Below are 7,960 nucleotides of genomic sequence, written 5' to 3' on the forward strand. Positions count from 1 at the left end.
AACAGATGTAACCTTATTTGTCCCCTTGTCAATCTGTTCCCTTTATTATTTCCTAAAAGTTCTTTTTATTTCTAGGATGAATAGTAAAGGTGAATTAATGAGTTGTTAAAAATCGTAATCTTACAAAAGAGATGTTTATGGTACCCTAACATAAGCAGATGTTAAACATTACCTATCTGTTACTCTTTTCAACAAAGAAAGGGACTGTCTTCTGAAGCAAATTCTACTATGTTCACATAACCGACAAATTCCCCGGAGGCAATTTGTTGCAGAGCCGCTCAATTATGCCTGATATATGATTTAAGATGGTACAGATGGGAAGTGATGAGCAAAGAATATATTGATTCATTTAAATATCTATGATTTTGTGATGGAGTTACCCAAAATCCTAACATTATGTTCCACAGTCAATCATATATAGTTAGGTTCAATCATATAAAAGGTTCATTTTCTTTGAAGCTGCAAATATTGAAGACCCTTTAATAATTTGCACATGGTGTTTTGTGTGGTCGTATAAATGCTCTGTTCATTTTTCCTTCCAGACATATTCATTTAGTCGGGGATTATTTTTATATAGACGGATTATGGTGATTAGAAGTTTCCAAAGGAGTTTGCATTCGCAATAAATACTGATGATTTTAGCCTACTGGGAAGTTGTTTATAGCAGCTTGTTTTCCTAGCTCAAGACCATAAGTCTAGTTTTATAAGCAGCAGGGTCAATCAACCACAAAAGAATTGTTTTATGGGCAACCCAGTAACTTGAATTGCTAGAAAAAAAGAGAAAGTAAAGAATTTTAAGAAATGACCACTATTGACTGGTTCATATGGTGGATAACATTTGCCTTCACCTGTGGGATAATTGGACCAGAGGACTACAAATCCATAGCAATACAAGGCTTTCCTTACAAGACAGTTAATGCACCATCAATCAGCTAGTAGGAATAGTTTTTTTGTGTTGCAATCTAAGTATGTTTTCATTCAGCTCATTTGCACTTCAAAGCTGAAGTCAATAATTCAGGCCCAAGTAGGTGCAATTTGGGCTGTTTCCGTTTTGTAGCATAAGAACACAAGCTGAGAAAATCTCTCAATTCATTTGCACAGGGCATTACTGGCCAGAGTCTGCAAAGCAGAGACGCTGCTATTTTCCTATAGGTAAGTGTTATTGCTACGAATAAATTCTTTGAGAGCTAGGGCTCCAGATAAACATGGTTTATTGGTGATCAATGGTTTTATTACATAAAACATAAGGATACTCTTTGTTTAACTCTGTTTAACAACAGATCTTGGGACCTTATCTTCAGCAAAACACTTGTGAGATAAATGAAATTAGCCCAACCATATTCATGGGTTAGGAAATGTTTGGTAAATGGGGGGAAGGAAAATGTGATGGGAAAACTTTGTGTAGATTGGCAACAAAGTGGTTAGATTATTATGAAGAAGTACAAGCACCAGAAAGGAGGTGGGGAAAAGCAGTTACAACCTTTTTCATTCAAGTAGCATTTAATAAAAGCTCTCAGTGACCGCTGTATTATCATGTAACAGCTATGGAATGTCTCATTTCTGCTCATTTGTTCTCTGTTGAATTCTGGATTGTACTAGACCATGCCAACTGCCTGCTTTGTGTTCTGAGACCTCATATCACATATTCCACAGGATGATTCTGCAAAGTCAGTCCCGCCCTCACACTCTGTTCCCACGTGTCTGGTACAGGCTCACAGTCACTTACTCTTCACTGTGTTGGAGGATTTTCCAAGCCCTGTTTTAGTGAGCTACTCATGCAGTTCTCTGAGAACTGATCGCATTTAAAGTGATTGGCTCAACCCACTGAGTTAGGGTTTCTTTGTTTGAATTACTTAAAACCAATGCTTACTGAGAGTTGCCTTTGTGCCCAGAACTATACAGAACACTTTGCATATATGACATGACCTCATTTAATTATCACATCAACCTTATAGGCTGTGTACCAGCACTGGGCCTATTTTACAGATGTAAAAGTTGAGGCAGGGAGATGCTACGTGACTTGCCCAAAGTTAAGTTACATGCTCAGGTTTTTCAGCATACAATAAGCACATTATTATGCATATATGTGTAGAATTTGGGAAAAATTTACTGAAAATGTTTCAAGTAGACAATTACTTTATAACAGATAAAGTAATTGTGAATTCGCGTAATTGAGGCAAGGGAGTTCATTGAGGAGCAATGTGATTGGGGTGAGGAATCCCCAGAAAGGCTCAATCTTCATATTTAATGATGAGAGGATAAATGAGATGCCATTCCAGGCTGAAAACAGACTTTAACAACTCAGATCTTAACTCAGATTTCCTGATGGCATGTCTGGGGTTTTTATATTATGCATACCGCCTCTCTATGCCAGTGACCCAGGCTAATACACTTATGCTATTCTTTGGGATATATACCAATGGCTGATTTAGAGAGGATACGCACACCTTCAAAGGGGGTAACTCAGCTTGGGATAATGGCTACCTAGCTTCTCGTATGCTCTCTATCCTGGCCCTCCGCCACCTACTCCTTCTTTCTGTCTACTCACCCTCCAATACTTGTCATTGTTTAAGTCAGATCATGAGCTCATTGCTCCTGTACTACCCTGTGCTCAGTGTAAAATGTCAGGTGTTTCCTTGCCTGGGATGCTCTCTCACGTTTCCTCCCACCATTGAATACCAAGATTGAGACTTTGTGGGCCCTCATCAGCACCCCCACCATCATTTTGCTTCTAAATGAGCTTTCTTCAATTTCATACAAATTCAAAATTAATTACGTTTTGTCTGTTCTTATCTGTTTGTAGTCATCTTGAAACATTTACAGTGCATCTTTCCCAAATCTCACACCTATATAATAATCGTATTCATACTAAGGTGGGGGATGATTATTTATAGTCTTTATTGAGTGTTAGAATTTGGCCCTAAACTCTGCTAAGGGCTTCTCATGAATTGCCTTGGAACTACTCTAAGAAGTGTGGATAACTGTGACCATTTTACAGACAAACACTGAGGCTTTGAGAGATGAATTAATTGTCTAAGGCCATGCTAGTGGCACAGCCAGGCCCACAAAGTCATCGATCCCAAAGCCCTTGTTTATCTCACATTGCACTGACTGTTCCCTTAGAGAACAGTCCCCCATTTTCCTCTCATTAGTTCACATAATAACTTTCAAAGGTATTCGAGTTTCATAAAGAGTCTAGTATTATGTAGACTCTAGACTGCTAAGACTCTAGTTGTCACTCTCCAGAGTGTCAAAACTCATTTTCAGCAGGGGCCACATGAGCCTTGCGGTTGCCTTCAGAGGGCCGAGTGTAATTTTAGGACCGAATAGATGTAACTACTCCTTAACAGCTAAGTGAGAGCTTGGCGCTGCCACTGGAGAGAAACCAGGTGCCGGGCCGGATAAAACAAGGTGGAGGGCCGGATTGGCCCCGCAGGCCTTGTGTTTGCCACCTGCTGCTCTAGACTCTAGAGTGACAACTAGTCTTAGCAGATAATGTCAGGCTCACTGGCCTGATGTGGGTGAGCAGGTAACATTTTGTGGATCTCTGTAATCATAGCGTCGTGTGTAGAAATATGCACATCAGGGCAAGGATGGGCTCCCGGGTCATCCTCCCTGTTTGGGAAACCTCATTCCTCTAGAATATGTTGGAACAGTAATTATGCCCTGTTTTTCTGCAAAAAATGAGATATTTTAAGCATAAGTTTCCATAGTAACTCTTTTCAAATTTGCATGTTTTTCTTTGTTTCAAAATTACTGCCATCATCTAATGAAGAGAAATAGGTTAAATTAATCAAAGGAAAATTTTAGACTGAACATCAAAGAAAAAAATGCCTGTTAATGGTGAGATCCATTAGACTCTATTAGAAGACCCATTGATTGAGCCATTTAAAAGAAGGCTGATGATCTCTTGAGATGAGTCTGAGACCACCCCAGGCCAGGGCAGAGAGGAGCAGATGCGATGCACAGGCGCCTCAATTTCTAATGTGGGTGATTTTTTTCTGACTTCCCTCATTTTGCCTTCTTGTCAACAAATCCTGCCATCATTTCACTCACATCTTAGCAGCATTTTCCCAGAGCTGTTAACAGAAATCATTTCACAGGGAGTGAGAAAGAATGTCATGTTGTCATTTTCTTGGGGGACTGGAAGGGAAGAGCAGGCAGTCTTTGCTTCCTAAAGTTTTCATGATGAAAAAGGAAGAGGAGAGAGGGACCTGCTGGCTCGCAAGGCACAAGAAACAACTTCACTTGGCAGCGTGATGCGGAAATAGTAACTGGAGACTCCGCAGTCAGCCTCTCTCCTTATTAACTAGAAGGAAGAACAATTTGGGACTACATTGACACCCCCAAACTTATGGCACTAATGAGCTGTATGAACTTAATCATTACATTATATCTGAGTAGAGGGACTTTAATGATCACCAGGTATAACCTCCTTCTTAATGCAGAAACTCCTTTTAATTACAGAATCCCTGTGAGATGTGGCCATTGGAGCTCATTATGTCATTGAACCCTCTGCCCCATGATTAGTTGTTTCATTTGCTAAGAAAGTCACCCTTTTATTGATCGAGGACATTTATTCATTAGTATTTGCTTTTTCCCTTTGGAATCATAATAAATATATGATAAAAACAGTAATAGTGATGATGATGATTAGTAACAGGATCTTTTTCTATATACTGACACAGAATGAAGTTTGCATGGATTTATGTTCTTATTTACCATCACAAAAAAATTATGTCATGGGCATTCCTATTTTACAGAAAGAGGAACTGAGAACCTAGAGTGCTAGAGTGACCTCGTTGAGGGCTGCACAACTAGTAAACAGAGACGGAGAATTTGTGCCCAGTTCTGTTTCTTTGCAGAACTGAAGCTCTTATGCACCTTGCATTTTGGACACACATTAAATCTTCTAACTTCTCATTTTACATATTCAAGATACATTTTCTCCTCATTTTTTTCTGGGTTGCATATCTCAACTCCTTTAAGCCTTCCTTAATTAATATAACTTTCAGCTCCCACGTGACCATGGTTCATTTTACTTGAGAAGTTTCTAGTTTTATTCCTCATGTATGGAACCTTGAACTGGAAATATATGAAAAATGTGGTTTGACAAATGAAGCATTAGAAGATTCTATCACCAACCTTCATCACTTTTCCAAATCAATTTTCTGCATCTGCAAAAGTTATTAATAGCAATGATGATAATTGACATCAGAAGAACTTCAAAATGACAAAATTTTCAGGAGATTGAAAATATAATTCAGAAGGCCTTATTTTCAGATCAGAAGGATTCTCTATCTATTTGAAACATCACCATTTTCTCTGAGAAACTGAGTATAGAACTTAGTTTAAATGATTTCCTACTTGACTTGAGGACATGGCGATGCATCTTCCTTTGTCTGCTGAAACTTGAGATGAATGGACTCCCATCTCAGCTGCCCAGGGACAACCACACAATGGGTACATCATTCTTGTGGATTCCAGAGCCCCAGTGTACGCTTCCAGAAGAGGTAATGTTGCTAAGAGGAGCTTATGCTTCCAGATTGTCAGGAAGAGAAATGAGAACCAGGAGTGACTGTCTTTGGGTGGCCAAGGCAAATCAAAGTGCAGGAGATGCATAGGCATTGTCCCCACAGCTATCAGGGGTGTCAGGCCATTGCAAATGTTACTGGTTGCTGAGGCCTTTGTGTGCAGCTTTGTGATGCTGATGTGGAAATTGTACTGAACAAGAACAGGTCTTTGTGGAATCTCCAGGGGGAGGTGGGGGACAGAAGCTAGTCTGCTTTTAAGGAGCTCATACCCATTCCAGGCAAGCAGCAAGACCAGTGTCAAAAGAAGTAGATAGACCTCGTTAAAGGAAGAAAATAGTTGTAAAAGTAGTAGTTACAGTAATAAAATGATATTACATATAATAGAATAAAATCAGTAATATAAGTTGGCAAGCATAGAGATAAGGAGAAAAGGAAGCCTTTGGAGTTTGGCATTGCTGTGCCTTTTCCAGGTGACTTAATGATGGATATATGGCAATAGGGTCTTCAAGAAAGTGTCTTGGGAGAAGTAACTTATTGGAATGAAAAGTAGACACTGCTAAATGTCAGGAGTTCTGGGTTGCCATTCTGATCATTAAGTAGTACTGTGGTTGGGGGCATTTTATGATTAAATTAAAATATGTAGAGATTTTTAAAAAACAGTGATGCAGAATGCCTTAAAACACCTCTTCCTCATTCTACCTCTCCTGTTACTTAGTCGCTGTTCTTGTTTTAAAATTTGCTTTTTCATGGAGGTTACATCCATAACTCCAGGCAAGATGGTGATGGGAACTTTTCTTGGTTTATGAAATATAGGCAGTACTGTTTCCTGTCTATTGAAGATGAAGTTTAAGCTTACTCATATGACCCCAACATCCCCTTCTCTACTTAACTTTTAATTAATATTTTAGCTTTTTATTTACTTAAAATTTTAATACTTCTTTCAATAGCACATACACTAAAATTGGAATGATACAGAGTTTGACATGACCCCTGATCAAGGATGAATACAACTTTGTAAAGCATTTGATATTTTTATGTAGTGGTATTCAGCCTTAAAAAAGAATGAAATCCTAACACATGCTACAACATGGAAGACCATTGAAGACAATGCTAAGTGAAATAAACCAGACACAAAGGCAGTTAGCATATTATTCTACTTACTGTAAGATCCCTGAGGTAGTCAGTTCATATAGACATGAAGTACTGTGGCGGTGGCCAGCCTCCGGAGTCAAGGGCAGTAGGGCATTTTTGTTTAATAGGTCTGGAGTTTGAGTTTCAGAATATGAAGAGTTCTGGAGATGAATGGTGGTGATGGTTACACAACAGCTAAATATAGTTAATACCACTGCACTGGACACTTAAAATTATTAAAATGGAAGATTTTGTGTATATTTTACCACAAAATATTTTTTTAAATTTCCTTATTTTTCAACTTCTCCTGTTTTTTGATTTCATATAAACTTAACATGTTTTTGTGTAAGTCAGTTTTCATCCTCATTGTACTAGAACAACTCTGTACAAGCTTTTTTATTTTTAAAATATTTTATTTACTTATTTTTAAGAGGGAGCAGAAGGAAGGGAGAAAGAGAGGGAGAGAAACATAGATTGGTTGCTTCTTTCATGCCCCCATATGGGGACCTGGCCCAAATCCCAGGCATGTGCCCTGACTGGGAGTCAGTCCATCAACCTTTCTGCTCACAGGCTGGCACTCAGTCCACTGAGCCACACCAGCCACGACGATACAAACTTTTCATAAAGATAATATAATAGCAATTGTACAGACATTGATGTTGTTCATATTAATTTTTCCTCATCTCTGCCTTCTGTGCATGTGGGGTTATTGAACTCCAGATCCCTTGTAGCTAATGAAGACACATACCTAGGTTTGGCCAATGAACTGAGCAGCAGGGGAGTCATCCTCAGACCTGGGCATTTAACTTCAGAGCTCTGTCTCCTGCTATAGCAACTGGAAAAGTGTGAGTGGGCTGGTTTGCTTCATTTTATGTTCTAAATCTTTCTGATGTTATGTTTAGAAAGAAGTAGGTATTTTTTCCACTCATCCTTTTGTGTAATCAGGGTATCCTTTAAGTAGAAAGAGTCATGCCTTTTTTCAGATGTGCAAAATTTTCCTAAATTTTATGTTGCTATTTTTTCCCTTCTATTTCCTATTTTCTCTGTCTATAGCCCCTAATTATTGATGTTGATTGATATCCTTGATGGTCTGCTTGCCTTTTATATTTCATCCCATATTTTGCGTCTCTTTGTCCTTTGTAGAGACTCTGTTTATGTAGTGTCTTGACTTTTATCTTACTGGGTTTTTTGGGGTTTTGGGTTTTTTTTTTTTTTTGCATCAGCCTTCAAATCTCTCTGAGAATACTAATTAGATATTTTTCAAGTTTCTTCTCCTCCATAAGTTATTTTTATTT

General features: G+C 38.5%; 1 non-coding gene across 1 annotated transcript; it reads left to right on the forward strand.

Annotated features, from left to right (window-relative positions):
• The first annotated feature begins 6,465 nt into the window (after positions 1–6,465).
• On the forward strand, positions 6,466–6,568 carry LOC112323088 (U6 spliceosomal RNA). The gene has a single exon (XR_002976716.1). It is a non-coding gene; the product is annotated as a U6 spliceosomal RNA (small nuclear RNA).
• Positions 6,569–7,960: the final 1,392 nt, after the last annotated feature.

The sequence above is a fragment of the Desmodus rotundus genome, chromosome 10, assembly GCF_022682495.2.
Source record: "Desmodus rotundus isolate HL8 chromosome 10, HLdesRot8A.1, whole genome shotgun sequence".
NCBI classification, from domain to species: domain Eukaryota; kingdom Metazoa; phylum Chordata; class Mammalia; order Chiroptera; family Phyllostomidae; genus Desmodus; species Desmodus rotundus.